We start from the raw sequence: 23039 nt of genomic DNA on the forward strand, positions 1-23039 counted from the left end.
GTTTTAAAATTATTGTTAATGCTAAGATTATTAATATTATAATTGCATATGATCATCAAGTAAATTTGGATATGTGTTCAAAATTCTAATTTTGGAATGACTTAGAATAATCAATACAATGATACCTCTTGAAAAAATAATTTTTATTGGAAGAAATTTAAATAAACGTGTTGGTGGAGATGTAGAAGATTTTAAAAACATTTATGATAGTTAATAGGTTTAGAGTAGATAATTAAGGAAGTAGGACCATATTTGATTTTTTTAGCATATGATGTGGCCTTCTGATGACCCGGTTAGGAGAGTAGAGTTATTAGATTTGACTTATGTTAAGAAAGGTAGGGGTATACCTAAAAAGACTTGGTTAGAAAATATTAGGAATGACCTTTCTTTATTAGATTTAAACGAGAATTTGACTTTTAATAGGACACAATGGAGAAAAAGGATTCATGTAGCCGACCCCACGTAGTGGGATAAAGGCTTGATGTTATTGTTGTTATTGTTGTAATATTTTTTAAAAAACAAAAAGGAAGCTTACCAAATGAAGCCTAAGATTTCGTTTAGAAATGACTTTCTTAATGTTTTCAAAAGAAATTCTCTAATAAAAAAAATCTTAGTTGAAGTAAATTTTGTACGTACTAGAAAGCTACTTATAAAAATAGTAAAAAAACATCCCAAAAGAAGCCTAAATTTTTTTTTGTTTAAAACTCCAACTTCTATAAAATTTGTAAGAAAATTTATTTATTTTAGCATTAATTTATTTTTGAAATAAAATATTTCTTTCAAAGTATTATATATAGATGCTTTAATTTAACATATTCATTTTACATTATTTAAAGAATTTCATTTTAAATCAATATGTAGAAAATTATTAAGTAAATTATTATTCATATAAATCAAGATATAAACATATTTTATAGTGAGTAAATTTTGCATTACTTTTGTAAGGGGTGAAGAATTTAACAACAATATAAAATTATCTCATTATATTATTCACATTATTACAATATAATTTGACCTTGTCTTGTCTGCAATAAGTTTAATCTTGGGGAAAATTATTTATTGCCCTGTCCATGGCCAGCGGACCAACATTTGTTACCTTCTCCTTTGCTGCAAGCCAGCTATCCCAACAACATCCCTATTTTCTCTTTGTTGTTATTAACTTTAAAGATAATATTTTTATTTTCAATATTCAATTGGACAAATTGGACAAATTTTTAAAATAAATTCGTTTAAAACTTTTTTAGTGGAAAACAAATTAGAAAAATAAAAAATTAAAAACAATGCAAGTCGTTTGTATATGCAACGACTGGCCTTTTGACGTGGCGAGCACATACGACATGGAAGGCGAGCGATGACGTGGTTGGTGGCGGGGCCAGCAATGATATGGTCATGTTGGAAAATTTCTATATGTTGGCTCATTAATTATATACATATAAATAAAGTATTATATACTATTAACTATCTAAAAATAAGCCAATTAAAATTAGTGATCTATTTAAAAATTAAATTATTATTTGGCATGTATGGCATCTAAATTAAATTTATATTGAATTAAAAGATGTGTAGAGGTCAATTAGTATTTATTTAATTTTAATGATGGGTTGAAATAAAAAAAAGACATTTTATATTATAAAAAGATCACAATCTTTAGTTTAAGCGGTTAAATTCTCATTTATCTCATGTCCTATTTTGTGTAAATTGAAGTGGTCTCTCGCTCTCTTAGAGAACGCCACTTCAAATATGGAAAATCGAAAATCTTAATTATGCATTTGATCAATGAATTCAGTTATATTTCCAATAAACTATTTCGATGATTTTACATGTAATTCAGAGCCGATAAATTTATTTTGTTGACTCCATTGAATCCTAAAAGTTGTATCAGAGCCTAGTTTTTATGTTGAATCAAAAAGAAATGATTTTCTCTAATTTTGTTCTTGATTAATTGAGTTTTCCACTCAAATAAAATCTTTATTGACATATATAAATTGATCTATATCTTGAAAATACATTTGCTTAAATCCTTCCAGATAGGATGTGAATTTTGTTTAAGTTTTTAAGTAGTTTATGTGAAATTCAAAATTTTGAATATGAATTTCAAAACTTTTAATATGAATTGTAATTTAGTCGTTCTCTTATTTCATCATCATGATGCAAAGTTTTTCCCGGATCAAAGAAATTTATTTATAATTGCGGATTGAATTGACTATTTTGATCAAAAGATTTTGTGTTCAAAAGATTTTGTGTGTTTCAAAGCAGGATTCAAAAAGAAAACTAAGATACCCATGGGTACAAATGTTAAATATCAAAAATCATGTTTAAAAACAGGATGTCCAGCCATGGTTAAATTTTTCGTGAGTCAAGATGGGATTTGGTCGGTGAATAAAGCTATAAAGGATCACAATCACGAACTGGCTAGGCCAGATGATCAACATTTACTCAGGTCATCTAGGAGCATTAGTGATAAGAATGCAACTATAAGAAGGGATAAGAACTGTTGATGCATTTACATACCTATCTGATGAAATGAGAGGTGTTGGTAACCTGGAGTTCACCAAACAGGATGCATACAACTACATCTAAAAAGAAAGAAGAGTCAAGATTGAGAATTGAGACACTAATTCACTAATAAAGTTGTTTAAGGAAAGGACAATTGATGATAACATGTTTGTCTGGGATGTGCAAACTGATGAAGACGATTGTGTGTTGAATTTCTTCTAGGTTGATAGTCTTGATAGAATTGATTATGACTGTTTTGATGACGTGATTATTTTTTATATAAGTTATCGTTTAAATAAATATAACTTAGCATGTGCCCCTATTGTCGGAGTGAAAAATCACAGGCAAAATATTCTATTAGAAGTGACATTTTTATCTGAGGAGACAAAAGTATTTTACCTGGCTATTTAGATCATTTTTAAGAATTATGGATAACAAACATCTCATTACTATTTTTATTGATCAAGACCAAGCCATGGCTAGGGCAATAGAGATTGCATTGCCTAATGCACGGCATCGATTGTGCCAATGGCATCTGTACAAGAAGGCTCCTTCCTAAGTATGATGCTTTAACATTAACAATAGAGTAAAATTCTTATTTTATTATTGTTTCAGGCAGTGTGATTATGTGAAGGAATTTGAGAGAAAATGGACTGAAATGATCTCAAAAAGAAACCTCCAGAGCCATCAATGTTTGAATGATCTCTACAAAATTAAGGAGAAGTGGTCAATTACATTCAATAAAAATTATTTTAACCTTGGCATTTTATCAACCCAACGTAGTGAGCTCATCAATCATGTATGTCATGATTATTCCAAGGTAACAAGTACTATCACTGAGTGTTTCCTAGGTTTAAAAAAGGGGATGAGGACTTGGCATCAGAATGAATAAGATGAAGAATTCAGATGTAGTCAAACAGATATAGAACCTTATATGAAAAGTAACTCAATATTAAAGCAAGATGCCAAATTTTATTCAAGAAAGTTGTATTCATTTTTTGAAGAGGAGTTCTTACATGGACTTGGTGGACTATGCATTAAACATTTCTCGTCAAATTTATCAAAGTTTTTCGTCAAGAACATAGACAATAAAACTAAGTCACATAATTGGATTGTCACTTTTAATTCGTTAGAAGGTACCATTCAATGTAGTTGTGTAAAGTTTTAAATGATGGGTATATTATGTTCTCATTGCATGAGAGTTATGAGACAGTTAGATATTGTTAATATTTCCATTAAATATTTACTCCCAAGATGGTCAGTCAGTGCTCGAAAAGATTTATATTCTGGAGGAAAGATCCCATGTATCGGTATCAATGTGAGCCAACCTATTGAGGGGTCCAGCAACTTGATGTTCAGAAATTATATTTGCCGATTTGCATAGAAAATTAGCACAGAAGCATAAGGTAATGAGGAGATTGAAATGTGTGTGATAGATGCAATGAGTACATTGACTGCAAAAGTGCATTTCATCAAGATTGGTAGAAAAATAAAACAATTTTTAGGGCCGGTCATGAAACTATTAAAGTTCCTAAGAAGTGCCAGCCAAATGGCATATCAAATGCAAGATTGAAGGATCACTGGGAGAAAAGAAAGTGCAAAAAAGTTAAACCCACAGAGAGGAATCCCCTACAAGCATAAACTTTACAACTAAAGATTCAGGCAGTCAATCGTTTTTCATATAATTTGTGAATGGTGCGGGGAAAAGAATTTTTACAAATTGTTAGACATTTCTATTATGAATTTGAAATCCTGATGGTATATGCCAATTTGAAAATTTTGAGATCTTTGTTGTACTGGTATAAATTTGTATTGCTCGGTATTAGTCATTTTATTACTCGGTGCATATCCACATAAGTCGGTAATACTCGGTATTAGGTGTGTACTGAACTGCATTGATATAGTACCGAGCATATTTCATCTAATACCGAACATTACCGATCTGTTTTTATATTGCTCGATATTAGTCTATGATTAGTCGGTATTGCTCGGTTTTAGTCTTTTTTAGTACTCGGTACTCATCCACAGAAGTCAGTATTACTCGGTATTAGTCATTTTAGTACTCGGTACTCATTAATGATAAGACAATATTGCTCGGTATTAGTCTTTTTTGGTACTTGATACTCGTCCATAGAAGTCGGTATTGCTCGGTATTAGTCATTTTTCATCATGAGTTTTTGTCCACATTAAAAACACAAGAAACATACAAAAGAATTTCACCATTTAATCCATAATCTATTAAATTTTAGTACATAAAAGGGCATCTGCTAATTCAGCCCTGAATAATGGCATACTAGATTATCAGTTTTTATAAAGATATCATTGAATAGGTTCTTATTGTATCACAACTTTCATATATTTACAAACAAAAGTGTCGCAATCAACGTTGTTATATTGTGTTGGCACATTTTTAAATGCCTTGATATGTCATTTCATTATATTTTCGTTAAAAGCGTTCTTTATATCCTCGTACAAATGAGATATCTGAAAAATTAAAATGAAATTAACATATAATAATGTTACTCCTAAAATAAAAGTTAAATATTAATATTACTTATAACTTCTGGCAGTATGACTTTGTGTGTCTTTTTCGGTAATGAAACATAAAACTCCCATCATTTCTTTCTCATATTGCATACTAGAAGTGTCCAATATTTTTGGTTTATTATAGGAACAAGAATCAAATTCACATTCATAATATCTGTTCTGCTTATATGAGAGACGAAGCCAGATGTTTTCGTCTCTTTTGATACCACGTAGTAACCCTGGATAAGATGAAATATTAATGGTGATTAGTTCCAATATGTTTAAAACTAATAAATACAATTAAGAAATACGAGGATTAAATAATATTTACTAACCCAATGAAAACTTGAAAAAAAAAAAGAAAATGTTGATTAAGCCCAGGGCAAAGGTCATTCTTCTAGGTTAATAAATGAGCAAACACATCCACGTGATTATTATCAAGTCATCTAACAGTAATAACTCATCCAAGTGGCTTCTATAAATAGTTATATTCTTAAACTCGAAAATAGTATAGCCCTTGGACAATTCAATAAACATTATTTAAAAAAGAATAATAAAAAATAAAAACATAATCCTCGCTAAAGCTCGGTATTACTCGGTACTACTCGGTATAATGCATAAAAATACCGAGTAGTATCGATCAGTCATCATAGTACCAAGTATATTTTACTTAATATCGGTATTGCCTGATATTGATTGGTTTTGCTCGGTACTGTTTGCTATAAGACATACAATCAGTAATAAACCGAATATAGCGACAATTACCTAGTAGTTTTAATATTGTACCGAGAACATTTGTCGGTATAAACAAGATTATTATTCAGTATAAGTACTTGACTCACTTATCCTTAAAATGTTTCAGGCAATTATCGATGAATATCTGTTTATCTTCACTTATTAATGATCGCCAGGATAATCTAATGCTTGAGGTGCATGACATAATTCTATTTTTTTTAATCATCAACCTCATAAATGATCATAGAAATATCATGACCTGCGGTTGATTCAGCCATAGAAGCATGAGCAGGTTCAGGTGCAAGAGTAAGTCCAGGTGCAGGTGCAGGAGCAGGTTCAGGAGCAAGAGTAAGTTCAGGTACAGGTGCATATGCAGAAGCAGGTGCAGGTGCATATGCAAGAGCAGGTGCAAGAGCAGGTCCGGGAGCATGACTTGGAATTGACTCACTCATCTTCTCTTTGGATGCCATTTTTAATTTATCTTTTTCTTCCTCTCTCCGATTGTAAAAGGTGTAGATACAAATTTCCTCTTTCTATCATTTCTCCGTCGAACTCTTGTTGCAATGCCGGTTTGTAAGGATGGATCAAACTCCTCATCCTCACTCAGCCTGGCATCCTTATACACTATTTTCTCTTCTACTTTTTCTGACAAATCCTGCCTTTCCTTATACACTATTTTTTCAGATTCAGTTGTAGATGAAGTAGATTTAGCAGACATTTTATTCATGTAAGTTTTAAAAGAAGGGAACTAATCTTGTAAGAACTTCTCTATAAAACTGTATTTAATTTTATTTTTCTCTTTCAAATAAAAAATAACTTGTTCTAAGACCCCTACACGCCTTTCAAGTAAACTATTTGTTGCTTCTACCGATGTTAACTTCTTCTTTATTAAATTGTTTTTGCTAAAAAGCTTGTATATCGCTTGATTTAAAATCTTCAAGTTTGTTTTTCTGTTGTTAGACTTGATTCAGGCAAACTACAAGTTGAATCAGTTGTGGTTGATGGTATTTCATGGATGCTTGGAATCCTCATTGGACTAACCAGAGTAGGTACAGATGAATCAGGTTTTGTTAGGCTTGCCACCCCTATTGGACTAGCTGGAGCAGGTGGAGATGAATCATGTTTAGGTGGGCTTGCCACCCGTATTGGATTTGGCACCCTTATTAGACTAGCTAAAGTCGGTGGAGATGAATCAGGTCCAGTTGGGCTTGGCACCCTAATTGGACTTGACACCCTGATTGGACTGGCTGAAGTGGGTGGAGATAGAGTGAGCGACTTAGATGAAATCTTTGAAGGACTGTGAAATAAAATCTTCTCATCATCTATTATTCCTTGGAAATGACTAAGAATTTGTATAAAATATAATATTTCATCTAATTTAAATATTTAAAAATATAATTTAATCAGACATTTAAATGAAAACATATAGTGATGCTACCTCATGATCCTCAAGGTCTGCAAATATACCATTCATGTCTTTCTCACTGTACATAAAATTAGCATCACACCGAGTAAAACGTGGGCGAGATAGCTCATCCTCTACAGCGTGAATGGTTGTATGTTCAAGAAACCAAATCTGCAAAGAATTAGTCAATTTAAATTTCTATTAGAATTTCAAAATTAACATTTAACATTAATTATATTACTCTGGTTAAACAAAAAACTAAATGTCTATACTCATAATTACAATCATGACAAAACCATTGACATAGCTCAGTGCGTAGCCTTTTGATTGTTTTCTTGCAACTGTATTGAATTCATTAACAAGGAAACCCCTGATGGATTCTGGCCAGTTGTATATATTGAATCTATCAACATTTTTGGCAACTTCAAAAATAGATATTGGAATACGAAAGTTCGCCATTTGATAAAAAGGTTGGATAATAAGCAAAGAACAAATTCTTTCAGTAGATCATCCATTGGAGTAGACTTATCCATCTTCTCAATGTCATGCCGAATGTCATTAGATGTTTTGCCACTGGATCTAGCATTGACAATGTCAAATGTAATACCTCTATTCGGCATGCCTATGATTAAAGTAACTTCATTAGCTGTGAAATCTAGTCTATGTCTATTAACAATAAAATTCTCAGTCTTTAAATCCCACTTCGATAATAGCATATATATATAAGTGAAACATTCTGAGGGATCGGAGGAACATTTAGGAACTGGTAAATTTGCAGCTGCCGCGGTCTTTCAACAAATAGATCTCCAAATATATGAACAAGTTGATTACAAACTTCTCTAAAAGTCAAAGTTCGGCATCTGAAATGAATCTTTGGAGTATATCCCTGCAAATCAACTAATTAAAAAACAAATTCCAAATTGGTACCGAGTATATAACAAGAATTGGACGATTAAAGTAAGCTTATACCGAGTTATTGATCTTAATACCGAGCAGTCCTGAGCAGTACCGAGCAATACCGTACAAGACTGAGCTGTACCGATCAACATACCTAAGCTTATACGGACTAATGGTTATGAATACCGAGTAGTTCCGAGCAATATAACATAGCTTATACTGATTCATATCAAACATTTTGAAATGATTTCACTCGGTACTTAATCAATAATATATTTTATAACCAACAAAAATATTTTTATGTTTTTATCTAAGCTTATACTGACTATTAACCAACAATACCGAGCAGTACCGAGTGTTTTTAACTGCCAAAATTGCTCGAAATTGAACAGTACCGAGCAATACTAATTTGTATCAAGTAATACCGACTTGTATCGACCTCGAATCTAAGATTGTTTTTTTCACGAAAGATTAAAATTTCAGCAGCTAAGCATTTTCTCCGTAAACCCTAACCTTAAACATTTAAAAAGATAAAATTTAATTGTTTTAGAAAAAACTGAACTCACCTGAGGCATTGTTTCTCTAAAGTTAATCAAACCCAAATGCTTAGAACTTAGAACTTGGAAGAAGATGAACTGCTTGGAACTTGGAAGAAGATGAACAGTTGCCGGAAACAAAGCTTCCTCTACACAAATGATGACTGAAGTGAAAGGAAAGTCGCTGCTCTTTATTTGAAAAATATACATAATTTTCGGGTCCGCCGGAATTTTTTCGGGTCCGTTGGTCGGCCGCAAAATTCAAAAATCGCACGTGCCATAAACCTAATAGTCGTCGGGCCGGACCGCGAAAATGAGGAAGCTACGTGGCACCTGATTAAGCCATACCAAATGTAGAGCTACATCAGGTAACCTGACCCAATAAAAATTCCTTACAACTCCTACACATTAATATATTTAGTTACAAACGTGGTTTCCCATCATAACAATTTTTTAATAAAAGTAATAAAATGCAATAGACTAACACTACTATGGTCGTGGTATAGAAGAAAAGCAGTCATAATGTTACTCCAAATTATGTCAAAAAAAAATTGTTATCTATCTCTGTTTGATATTAATCTTTTTGACATTTTGTATGATGAAAGGAAATACATATATATATCTCTTACTATTCTTTTTTTTTTTTAAGTAACTTTTTATTATATTAACTAATAAAAGGGTTACAGCAGCAAGCGGAAAGAAACAAAATTACAGAAAGGAACACAACTAAGACAAACAACCTCAGAAAAAGAAAGCGAACATCCAACCGAGGGCTCAGAATAAAGCCGAGACTACCAGCATCCTCGAGACCGCTCAAGGACCATCCAGTAGGGAGCATAAACGGTTGCCACAAGAAAGTCGACGAGGGTGCGAGCCCCAGCCATATCATAGCCCCGCAACCTTAAACTGAACGATGAGTAAACCGATCAAACCGCCAAAAACAAGCAATGGGAAAACGAATTATCTTCTTCTACCACCTCGATTCTAAAATTTCCCACGAGAGGAAACCCTAAGACGCTTAACAGGAACCATTTTAAACTCAAAATTAGGATCTGAAAAAGAGTCAGAATCAGATCCATCTTCAGACGAATTGTTCAACCAATCACCATGGGACCTAACATCCATTCCGGGATTAATACCCAACATAGTTTGGGATGCCATTAAATTTACGGGAACATTAATCAACCTGCTTTGCGCTTCCAAATTAACCACCTGGCCCCCCACTTTAGAGTTAACCTCCCTAACATTAATCTGAATCCGATCAGAAACTTCCTCATCACCCAGAACAGACGAATCTCCATGGAGCAACCCACCACCCTCGGCAGCTAAAGTTGTAGCAATAACAGAAATAGAAACCAACCTCTCACTAACATCCGGCACCGGTACAACATTCGGACTACACTCCATCTCAGTCGTATGCCCAATATCAGCACACGAAGGAAACAAAGGCATCGCATTTGGAGACAATAAATTATCAACCACATCCGTAGCATCTGCATCAACCAAAACATTGTCTTCCCTAATGATATCCAAATTCACGTCAACAGGGGGATTTAAAACTAGCTCCCCACAAGGGGGACCTACAGGCTCATCCGATCTTAACACATTTGACTATAGCACAACATTGACATCTGATACACCTGCAACAACAGGCACAGTCGACACGGGCACCCCGTATTGGTCAATCACAGGTTTAGAAGTTTTAAGATTGGGATGTAAAATAGGGCAGGACTCCTTAGAATGACCTAAGGAATTACAGTGCATACATAAGCTAGGAATATCATCAAAATTAACAGTCTACACATACCCCGATTCCACGGAGCCAACCCAAACCTTATCAGCATGTTTCTTGGTAACATCCATCTCAACCAGTATGCGAGCCATGCACGGACGAGAACCAGACGCCGTAGCCAAATCCGATTTGAGCGGCCGGCCAAAGAGAGAACCTAATCCGAAAAGAATCCTAGGTGAAAATAAATGAGGCCTAAGAAGGGGGCAAGACACCCAAATAGGCACAATTGGGGAATCCACCTCAACATCCAAATGGGGAGACCATTTCACCACTTTCATATAGCAATTTTGGACAAAATAAGATCGGTGGGAAAAAATACGGCAATAATCAAAATCATTCACCAGTTTAATCAAAATATTCCGGTGATTGAGAACAGTGACCGAAAAATACCCAATCAGCTTTAACTTAAAACAAAAATTTCGAATTGCATCGACAGACGGCCTCTGCCACGGAAAGCGACCAACCAGCGAGAACTCAAAGGGCTTAGCAAGCGCCCGAACCTCATCTTTAGAAATTAACAAAGCCGGTAATCCACGATGAGAAGAAAAGCATAGTTCAGGGAAATCAGAAGAAAAAATACCAGAAACAGCATCTTTAAACGAAAGAGGAGCCGCAGCCCCACCCAAAAAGCCGGAATCCCACAACCGGGAAGACGCCATACACAATCACAAGGAAAAACCTGAAGATTAGAGGAGAAGGAAGCTCTCACAAGCAAAGGAGCGGAAGAGGCGGCGTAATCGTGCCCTAGCAGAGCAGGCGACATCTTTCTCTTAATCTCTTACTATTCTTCTCCTTTAATTAATAATCTTGTGGAAAATGATTTGTTTCCATTTCCATAGCCGGCAGGCCAACATTTGTTACCTTCTCCTTGGCTGAAAGCCAACTGTGCCAACAAAGTCCCTATTTTCATTTTAACATTATTGACTTTTGTTATCATATTTTTATCTTCAATAATCAATTCAATTGGTCTCCAGTTTCTAATAACGATATGGCAAATTCTTTATTAGATCAATAGATAGAAAAACACCTTTAGTCAACACAAACAAATGGAAAGCAAGATTAAAAAAGCACAGCTTGAACGCACATACACAAAGTATAGAAAGAAAGAACTGAAACAACATAACGAGAAAGGAAACGCAGCAATGCAATAACGCGCATTACAAACGAAAGAGAGACAGAAAGAACTTTCTTCTTCTCAAACAAGATTAGGCTCAAAGATCCAAGCCTTTACGGTTTTACCATTACCATATGAGGAGGTGTAAACATAAACGTACAAACTCCCTTCAACTTTCTCCTCCACCTTCTCAGACTTAATAACGAAGAAGTAATCCCAGCCGTACAACCCATGCCACCGCTTTGCCTTCGTCACCCCACAAAAAGCTAATGATTCTGAGTATGAAGCCTTTTTGTTTATCTGTTCGACAGCGAACCTACCGAGGTCTTGCACCTCTTTGTTCTTCTCAACATTCTTTATCACCTCAATGTCGTCGACATCTTCAGAAGGCGACGGAGCCATTGCCTGTGGCCGAGCGGCAGATTTGGCGGAGAGTAAGAGGAGGAAGATGAGGGCTGCGAAGAGGAAGAGGCTGTTGATCCTCAAAGCCATGGCTTTTATCTATCTTTCTTTCTGAAATTAAATGATTCTTTGTATCGGTTGCCGAAGAAGCGGTGGGGAGATGAAGAGAGAGCTTTACTCATGGTTTTATTGGGGAAAAGATGAGTTTGTGCCCATTATTAATAATGGAAGACACCTAATATAAATAAAATAATTGTTATGAAATGTTAAAATTTTGTATGGCATAAAATAATATTTGAAATTATGTCGTTAGTTTTGCAACTCTTGTAAAATGGCTAAGAGTCACAAAACTTTCATTTACTACATCTCAATCAAATAATTACAAGCCTTTTTAACAAATACATTCTAGAATATCTGATCCTTCCTTTATCATTTTTTAATAATGGATATAAATACTATGTTTTATTTATTGATGATTACTCGTATTACCGCGAGTACTACTGAAATAGGCTTTCGAAGCCCATTTTTATCCTATAACACCTGTTAAAATACCTACAATTTTCATAGCAGCAGTTCTTAAACCGTTGCACATCCATTGTATTTGTTATTTCTACAAACAGCCGTTGCAGGAAATTCAGGTATTACTGGTGCCCATTACCGGTAATACCGACGGTCTTAACAGGCAATTTTGAATAAACCGCCGCTGGAATTAGCGGTGGTATAGAAACCGATGGCTAGGGCGCCGATTATATTTTATACCACCGCCTTTACCTGTGACCAATTCTGTCGGTTTTAAGTATTTTTTTTTTTGGCGGTATAAATCTCTAAAAAACTGCCGGAAATTGCCCTAAATTTAGCCATCCCGAGCATTCCTCTTTACTTCTTTGCATTTTTATCGTTGAATATGCTCGCCTCCACTCTCCTTCAACCTCTCGTGATCGTGCCTCCGAGTGCTGGAATCTGGTCGCTGAGAACCTCCCTCTAGCCGATAATCTCGCCCCTGCTATGGCAGTTGAGCAAGATCGCAATCTACCCGCTCCAGGAACCCAAGCTGAACCCCTCTCTTTTCTGATCTCCTTGAGTCCCACGCCCTAGAAGGGTCTAAACATCTTCTCCAGCTATCAAACTCATCCACCTCCTCTGCCATAGTCGCCGGCTCTCCTCTTTGCTGTAGGTAACTTCCCTAAAAATAGTGATGGCCAGTGGTAGAAAGAATGATTTCATGAGATGTGGATGGAGTTGCTTTTTGTTGGCTCATATTGGTTAAGAAATGAATGGTTGGTATGTGAGTCTTTCTCTTGATTTATGTTGCATAACTTCAAGATTTAGGTTTGAATTTTGGAGGACTATGAGATTGTTGTGTCATTTTTTTTTTAAACATGCATACCATGTGTTTGTAGTAATGCCTATTAAGAAATGTCATACACTTTAACCAAGCAAAGATATTTAGCAAGTGTAGTTACTTCTCATTTCTTACGTATCCCTAATGAGCTCATGAGTTTTGGGTTAGAACTTATGTATTTACAAGTGATACAAATGATCCCTATGGCTTTTTAAATACTTCATCACTATAACCAACTTGCACTAAGTCTCTTGTACCTAGTAGATATTTTAATCATATGTCCCTTTGAGGTACAATACTTTTTAGCATGCATTTGCAAGTTATTCATTGATTGGTAGAGTAATATCAATGGCCTTTTATGCCAGTTTATGTATTTTCACGTGATACAAATGATCCCTATGGCTTTCTTTTTGCTTGTATTAGTTTTGAAATAAATTTGGTTTATGTTTTGCAAGCAAATGAGTATATGCTTTCAGTCTCTTTGTTAAGAGATTTGAGAAATCTCTTACTATTATGTGGAGGTCAACCTTAGAGTCTATACCTTGATGTTTGGTTATCCTTAGAGGATGTACCTTTGTGTTTGCTTTTTACTCATGATATTCTTCTTGTTGATAAGACTAGAGAGGGAGTTCAAGGTAAATTTGAATTATGGAAGTGAACCTTAGAGGATGTACATTTGTGTTTGCTTTTTTCTCATGATATTCTTCTTGTTGATAAGTTTAGAGAGGGAGTTCAAGGTAAACTTGAATTATGGAGGTCGACCTTAGAGTCTAAAGGTTTTCGCTTATATAGATCTAAAATTGAATATATGATGTGTAAATTTAGTAGCAATAGATTCTAGTAAGGGGATTGTAACTTTGGGCGATCAATTCATTAATAAGAGTACATGTTTTAGATATCTTGGTTCTATTGCATCGGGCTTATTGTGCGATAGAAATGTCCCCCTCAAACTTAAGGGAAAATTCTATAAGATGGTGGTGAGACCTACAATACGTTATGGTGCCGAATGTTAGCCATTAAAAGAGAAGCATAATACTGAGCTAAGTGTTGCAGAGATGAGGATGCTCATGTGGATGAGTGGCTTTACCCTTAGAGATAGGATATGAGTCATTAGCGGAGTTTTCCATTTTATCACAAAAATTATTTATTTTTTATTATTATATTTATTAGATGGTTGGTGAATGCATTCTAATTCAAGTAAAGTACACTTGTTCATGCTGCATATCTTCTAATAATTGATTTTATAATTATGGAGGAAAATGTTTGCTTTAACGTCCAAATGACTATCCAAGAAGAGAGATATTTGATGTATTACAGATTGATACCGGGTTAAAGAAGAGTGATAGATGAATTTTACAGGAAGTTGAGATTTTTATTCAAGTTGCATCTCAACTATATTCCTTTAAGTTCAATGAAATATTTAGATGTACATATTTAAAGCATAAAAATCAAGCATTCCTCAAGCCCGATGATGTGAAGATTCATTTATATCGTAGGGTATTTGTTTCAGACTACTGGATTTAGACCTCACATGGTGAGTACGAGCCACACAGAGATACTCATGCCGGTCCATCCACAATTTTTAAACATTTGATGAATATCAAATGACTAGAACGTATGAAGAACTTATTTTTGATGTAGTAAGTCCTAATTTAAGGGCTAGTGTGGAAGAGCCACAAAATATAGAAACTAAAAAATTATTTGAGTTACTACATACACCTCAAAAACTAATTTGGGATGGTTGTAAAACTCATTCATAATTATTGATTGTAATGAGGATGTTAAGTATCAAAACTAAATATAATATTCCTCGTGATTATTTTAATGACTTCATTGGTCTTCCCAAGGAAACTAATCCTACGGACAAATTAATTTCTTCAGATTTGTACCGAATGAAGAAATTAAAATTCAAGCTGGGTCTCATTGCTATAAAAATTGATTGTTGTATTAATGAATATATGATATACTACAAGGATGATGCAACAAAAGTAAAGACCTGTCCAATATATATAGTGAATGAGTTTAGATTTCATTCCAAGTCATAGAGTGAAGGAAGAAAAATTGAAAATTATGAAGTATGTGTCAGTGAGAGTACTCAAGAAGAAGATGAGTGTGATTGTTATGATATTCTAAATGAGATTTTTGACCTGAAGTATCAAGACAAAGATGAGAACTTTATATGTTTATTTAACTATTAATGGTATGATCCAGTATAGAATAAAGGTATAAGGGTTCATCATGTGTCTGGTTTAGTAGATGTAAAATATAGTAGAAGATATAGGAAGTTTGATCTATTTGTGTTAGCAAGTCAAGCTATTCAAGTTTAGTTCAGTTAATATCTCAGTGGTCGTAGGGATAAATAAGATTGGCTAGCTATCATAAAAATAAAAGTACAGAGGATAATTGATCAATAATATATTATAGCAACTACACATCAAGAGGATGGGATATCAAATTATAGGTCTATTAAAATTGAGGAGATACTAACTATAACCCATAATATTAAACTACAGTTAGAAGATATGAATAATTCAACTAGTTCATCAAATGAGAATGATGATGAAAGTGAAGATACCTTGGAGAGAAATATTTTTTTTTTATTCTTAGTAGTTTTTGTAATTTAGAATTATAGTTTTTGTAATTTAGAATTATAGAATTGTATTTTTTGCAATATTTTTGATTCTGACTAAATTTATTATGATATACTTATATAATTGTATTTTTTTGAAATTAAGTTAATAAACATAGCATTCTCTTGCTAAATGTCTCTTATCAAATCTATTTTGAATGTTAATCATTATTGTGTATTATGTAATTCTTTATATTTGTTAGAACTAATTTATCAACATTTTTTTTTTTTATTTTTACATATGCAAATCTCTATAACCATTACAATTTAATTTTTATATATTACAATGATTTACTAATTACTTCTTTTAATATAGATGGCTTCAGGAGATGATGCTCCTCGTAGATCCTACACTTCAAAATTTTCTCAAAAAAAGTTGAATATACCTAGACAGCTTGATGAAAGTGTGGGGCAGAGATCAGTTCCTCCAGTTATATCATCACCACCACCACCCAGGAGTCATCAGTAATCCCCTATTGAGCAGGGCCGGGGCTAGTCAGATCCACCTATTACTGGTGTACAACCACCATTTCTTGGGTACTTCCATCCTCTGTCGATGAGTCCTTGATTTTTCTCTCTAGATAAGGCACATGCAGCTCCATTCTATCCATATTACCCCCCACCAGTATTACAAATTGGTCCAGCCACCATCCCTTATCGCCCTTACCCCCACCAAAAGTATAACCCATATCCAGTGTAGCTAGAACATGGTGGACCATCTACACCAACAAAGGTTGGTGCTAGGGATCCTGCAGCTGCAACAAATAAGCATCTATACATTGAGCGTGAAGGCGATACATAAGTTTGCTTTATTTTATTAAGTTTATTGTAATTTGATATATTATATGTTGCTGACAAAAAATTTAACATGTAACTTCAATCTCTTAAGGCCACCTACCAACAAAATTTGGGACATCATAAGGAGTAAATATGATGCTCCATACTTATTATGGAAGAAGATCCCAAAGGAAATTAGGGATTTGTGTTTTAGATAATTTCAGGTATATTTATTTAGCAAGAATTAAAATATTTTATTTAATTTTTATTAATATTATTTATTATGCCTATATTTTTTTACAGAAAGATTTTAGGTGGTTGCCTATGCATAGCACGAGAATTAGAATAAATTTTGAAAGGAGAGTATTGACCTATCTTAAGGACAAATTCATGGACATTATAAAGTTTGTGCAGCATCCTTTATGTATTAGAGAGGGTGTATGGGCAGATCTAAGTAGATCTTGGGTGAGCCCTGAGTTCACAAAAATAAGAGAGTAGAATAAGCAGAACAGAGCATCTAATTGTGGGGATTTAGGAAGCTGTCTTCATATTGGTGGATCTACTCCTCATACTGAATATAGACGATGACTAATAAAAGATTTCAATTAATTAATAAATATATGTATATTATATTAACTATATCTTCTATTTTTAAAAAGAGTTTCTTGGTCGGGAGCCGACACCGCTGGAGTTGCATACAAGAACTCACAAATATCAAGCTGAACATCAATGGATTGATGAGAAAGCTAAGAAAGATCATGTTAGTATAATTTTTGGAGTTCGAGAATATAAATTTAATAAAAAAAAATCTCTTTCTAATATCAATTTATTTTATGTATTTATTCTTGTAGGATGATTTTGTACATGTTCGGTAAAGTTGTCAATTTACTGGTGAGGGATCATCTTCAGGATTGATCCAGTATTCTGAGTATCATATATGGTCAGATGTTGTTGGAGGAAGGCAGATAGGGAGGGTATGTGGCTTGGGTTTGCAAGGCTATACTTATGAGCTACGATCCTATAAAGATGAAAATCAAAAGAAGAAAGAGAAAGAGGCAGACACGGAGGATGATTAGTACTCTTAATTGTTTGATGAGCTTATGGTTTAAACATTTGGTTTGATGAACTTGTTCATTGAAAGCGGGGACTTGGACATATAATTGTGGATTTATATATTATGTTCATTGTAGACTTTATTTGGTTTGATGAGTTTATTTATTTTGATGAACTTTCTTGACTTTATTTATTTATTATGGATTTAATTTCAATGCTATATATGTTGATTTTAGATTATGATTATGGGTTGATTATAGTGGTGTGTTGCCCATATTTATGATAATTGTTCTTTATTTTGTTCAGGTTTGTGGAAATTTGAGTAAATAAAGGAGAGGCTGTCATTTTTTTTTAAATGCTACAGGTTTTTGACAGCCAACCGGCGGTGTGGCAGCCGGAAACTTCAATATCAGATGGCTTATTATAGCAGCCAAAAATTTAATAAAGCCGCCAATAAATACCAGCAGTTTACTGATGATCGTCGGTGGTAACCCGACGGTTTAGCCACCGGTAAAACCTACAGTTTTGATGGTCGGTGAGCTGCTGGTGATTAATCGGTGATTTATCAGCAGTCTCCGGCGGTAAACCGATGGTGACCCAGAGATTTAGCCGCCAATAACACTGGCAGTTTTGATGGCCAGTAAGCCGCCGGTGATTAATCGACGGTCACTGGCGCTAGCACCGTTAGAAATTATCGATCGTTTAGGCTGTCGAAAAGTCGACGATAAGTTTAACCACCCAAAATGGACTGCCATAAATCGTTACCTACGCGGTTTATTCCAGCGATTTTCGAACCACCAGCAAACCGTCAGTATTTTATGAAACTATCAAAAATCTAACACTAACAGCCGAAAAAAATAGCTGGTAATGCCTAAATTTTCTGTTGTGGGCCTGCAGCACTATTTTAAAACTACATTAGATGTAGTTTTAAAGAGCGTTTATTTTAGCAACGATTTTAACTTCTACAATTCTTCTATATTATAGTGATTTTAACACCAACAAATCTGGACAATGGGTATATAACAGTGGTTATAACCCCTACGAATCTGAAATTTGAGTATTTAACAATGATTATAATCGCTGCAAGTTTGCATAATGAATCTTTAGCAGTGGTTATAACCTCTGCATTTCTGGCAGATTTAAAAAAAAAAAATTTAATCATGCACATAACATGAACACATCTGATTCATAACATGTACAAAATTGTATAGCGTATGTAAACTTCTTTTGGAATGCAATTAAAGTTTGAGAACATAATGAAATAAACAAACGAATAAGCATATCGACAATTACATCTTTTTTAACACTTATTGGGATAATTGGCTGGATAAAAAGTCATTTTTTATCAAAAAATTATAAGGAACTATAAATAACTCAAAACAATTAAACTATGTACGTGTGTTATGAAGTTCCAAACAAAATGGGTTATTAAATCACATAAGGATATTCTTTATCCCCATAATACAAAAAATACTCGTAGTCTATGGGAAATGATGAACGTTTGTAATATTTTCAAAAATATGAACCTTGTATTGGTTTTAGATCCCAATTTTCCAAAACCACACTTTTCATAAATATAGAAAACTTGCATGAGCTTGAAAGCAACCCTCCAGGTACAACAGGAAGTAAACATAACTTCCTTTGAAGTACAAACAAAGAAGAAAATATTTAATGAAATAGTTTCTGAATTAGACATACTTTACCTTAACATCAGCTTAAATTTACAGTAGTTTTCTCCGGTCAGTATACTGAAATATATCGAAAGAAAGTGTTATTCTTGTGCTCCAAGTTGGGAAGGAGTGAGGCTGCGAAGCATTACAAAACTTTTTTATTTAGAGTGAACAAAAAACTCTAAATTTTTATAATTTTAACTCAAAACTTCTGATAAAATAATAATACAAACAATATCACAATTATGACAAGGAGATTACAATCTTCTCGGGATGATATTATCAATTATTGATGAACTATATCCATTCTGGGAAGAGTTGAACACAGGGGCGGAGCCAGAAAATTTTTTGTATGGGGGCACAAATTAATATTAATCAATAAATTATTCTCAAAATATAATTTTTATTCAATATAATCACATATCATGAAGCATGTTTTTAAAGAAAAATTATAAAAATACATCTAAAATCATATGCATTTTCATTAAAAAAGAATAAATATATCACACTCTATCTTATTATTTATTAAAAAATAATATTTTTTTAGAGTTATTATTAAATTGAGTTCAAATAAATTGTTTTTATACTTAAGGTTATTTTTTTCCATTAATTAAATTAAGTTTTAATTTTGAACTATATTGAACTATATTTAGATTAACTAAATTAGTATAAGATCATAATCTTTAAAATTTTGAATTAATGTTATTAATTCTAAATTATTTTTTATTAGATTAATTTGATATAATGGTTCACATTTAGTAAAAAAAAATATAAATAATACAAATTATATCTTATTAGCTTTAAAAACGAATTTAATCTTATATATTAATAATTATATTAATATAATTTAAATTGGATTAATTTTTTATTATTGGGCCAGTGGGGGCCCGTGCCCCCATGGCCCCCACTGTAGATCCGCCCATGGTTGAACATAACAAATAAGATTAAGTTTACAATTGTTTATGTTCAATGTCAAAACTTATATAGAGTTAAGAGAAAAATTCAAAGTAAACATAAAATATACATATCATGATCATGTGTAACTCTGATAAAATAACGATATAAACATAAACTTGGGCTATGTAACATCAAGCATTGCAACTACAGGACAAATCTAACTTTGATGGCTCCTTGATGCTAAATGGCTCTGCTAGGGCGAAGCCCTAGCCACCTCCCTTCATTTTTCCTTCCGGTGTTTGTTGTCGTGCATCTGCGCTTGGTGCCGAGGGGAGTATTTCTACTTTTTTTTCTTTTATTACTGCCATTCAATGGGCTCTCTATTTGATTCCTCCTCGCATAGCTAGGGTGGAGGCCAAACTATTGTTTTTTGCATTTTTTGTGTGATGTTGTTCATTTCTCTTTTATTTTGGGTTGGTTTTTCGATGGCCTCATTATAAGCCAGGCTTTCTTTCCTATGAGAACCACTCGAAATCCTTCAAAGATGTTTTATCTAGATCTGATGGTTTGGTCGTCTTCGATCAGATCTGAAAGTTACTACGCTTACGAGTTTACCAGCATTATGGATCTATGAGGATGAAGTTCTTCATCTAGCTAAGCCTTTTGATTTTGCTTTGGTTAGGAAATTACTACTCCGAAGGCTGGTGCTAGATTTGATTAGAATTTTTTTTTAATCTCAAACTATCAGATGAGTTTTATATCACTATTTTGGATCAAAGCAATGTTTTTATTAAGCAATCTAACGATCTTGACTATGGTAGGGTGTTTGTGCATAGAAATTACTTCATTTTTTGTTGTTTTAAGAAGTTGATAAAATGGACTCCCTTTCTTGAACTATCAGAAGAATCTTCGAATGTACCTATTTTGGTTTCATTTCAGGGACTTCGCCCACATCTTTTTTTCTCGTCGCATTCTTTTCAATTTGGTATCAATATTTGATCGACCACTTTATATGGATAATGCCACTGCTGTGGGTTCTAGGCCGTCCATTACTCTTATTTTGGTGGATATGGACGTTTATAAGTCATATCCAGATGCTATTTGGCTTAATCTTAAAAAAATTGGGTATATTCAGCATGTGACTTTGGAAGGTTTGCTAAGTTATTATTCTAAATGTAAAGCTATGGTTCATAGAAATTCTGAATGTGTTAAATTGCATCCTCATTTGAGGAAGCCTGTCATTTATACTCAGTAAGATGTTGTTTGTATCCCTAATCTTGTAGTGGTGACTGAGGCTATGGCTATTAATGAATTTGAAACATAAATTGCCCTTATTGGGGAGGCTAGGACTTTGGTTTTAAATCATATGGAAATGGATATTGTTCTTGTTATTGTTGGAGATTCTAGTAAGGTTCTTTTGAATGATCATATATCTGATTTTGATAATGTGCATTTAGTTTCTTACTTTCTTTGGTTTTTCTTGATAATGGTCCTTCTGAAGTTTTGTGTGTTAACAATAATGCTGATTCTCCTTTACGTATTCCTTATGATTCTAATACTTTAGAGAATTTGGATTTTGTTGGTGATGAGATGAATAAAACTTCTCTTAATTATGATAACTATATTTCTCGTTTAATTACTTACACTGCTGGTTTGATCATGTCGAATGAAGTTTTTCATGATGTGGATAAAATTATGGCTTCTACTTTTAATCCTATATTGAATTTTGATTTACCCATTCATGGCTTAGATGTTTTTAATAGTGTCCCAGTTATTGATCTACTAGTTTCCCCTTTGTCGGATGCATGCATTAACTTGGTTTGTGAGCACTTTGTTGATCATGTTAATCATTTGGAATGGATGGAGAAATTATCGGATAATATCTGTTGTGTTTGGAATAATAATGCTGCATGCTATAAAGTGCCTTTAGAGGACTTTAATTTCGGTGTATTGAATATTATGAAGCTTATTTCTCTATGGGTTTTGAAAAGAAAAAGAAAGTTAAAAAAACCTTGTGAGCTGGTCTTTATGTTGTTTGTTATTCTGTGGGGTTGTGGCTGTGGCTTTTTCCTTTTCTGGGGGTTGGTGGGGCTTTAGAGGGTTTTTGCTCTGTTGTTTAGTCTTGGTTGGCTCCTTATTTTTGGGTTTTAGGTTCTCTTTTGGTTGTTTTGGGTTGGATTGGTTTCTGTTGAGTTTTGCTGGGGTTTTCCTTCAGTAGAATTTATTTTTTATGTTTGGTTTCTCTTGCTCTTTCTAGATTTTCTGCAGGTTCTTATGCTTGGTGGCTATTGGGTTGCACCTTCTTGGTTGGTTGGCACCTTGGATGGCTGGTTGCTGATGATCTTCTACACTTCCTTTGGTCCCCCTTTTGGGTTTCCCTCTCACTGGGTTGGCTTGCCTTCCTTTTTTATTTTTTATGTTCAATTTATGTATTTGATTGAATCACTAACATAGGTTTTTCTTCAAATGTCATATTTTTATAGAGCTTATGATTCTTAAGGACTTGTAACCTCATTTTTATAATTAAAGTGCAGGTCCCTATAAGGGTTTTAACAAAAAAAAAAAAAAAAAAAAAAAAAAAAAAAAAAAAACAACAAACAAACATTGCAACTATTTAGATAATAAAATTCACATTATCATACATTAGAATATATATTACTCACTAGAGTTGAACATAAAAAATCAAAATCAATATAACATTTCAAAGCAAAACATCAGTCATACATAAGGAAAATATCTTGCCCATTAATATTATGCCTTCCCTTCTT

The sequence above is a fragment of the Dendrobium catenatum genome, unplaced genomic scaffold (assembly GCF_001605985.2).
Source record: "Dendrobium catenatum unplaced genomic scaffold, ASM160598v2 fragScaff_scaffold_488, whole genome shotgun sequence".
NCBI lineage: Eukaryota > Viridiplantae > Streptophyta > Magnoliopsida > Asparagales > Orchidaceae > Dendrobium > Dendrobium catenatum.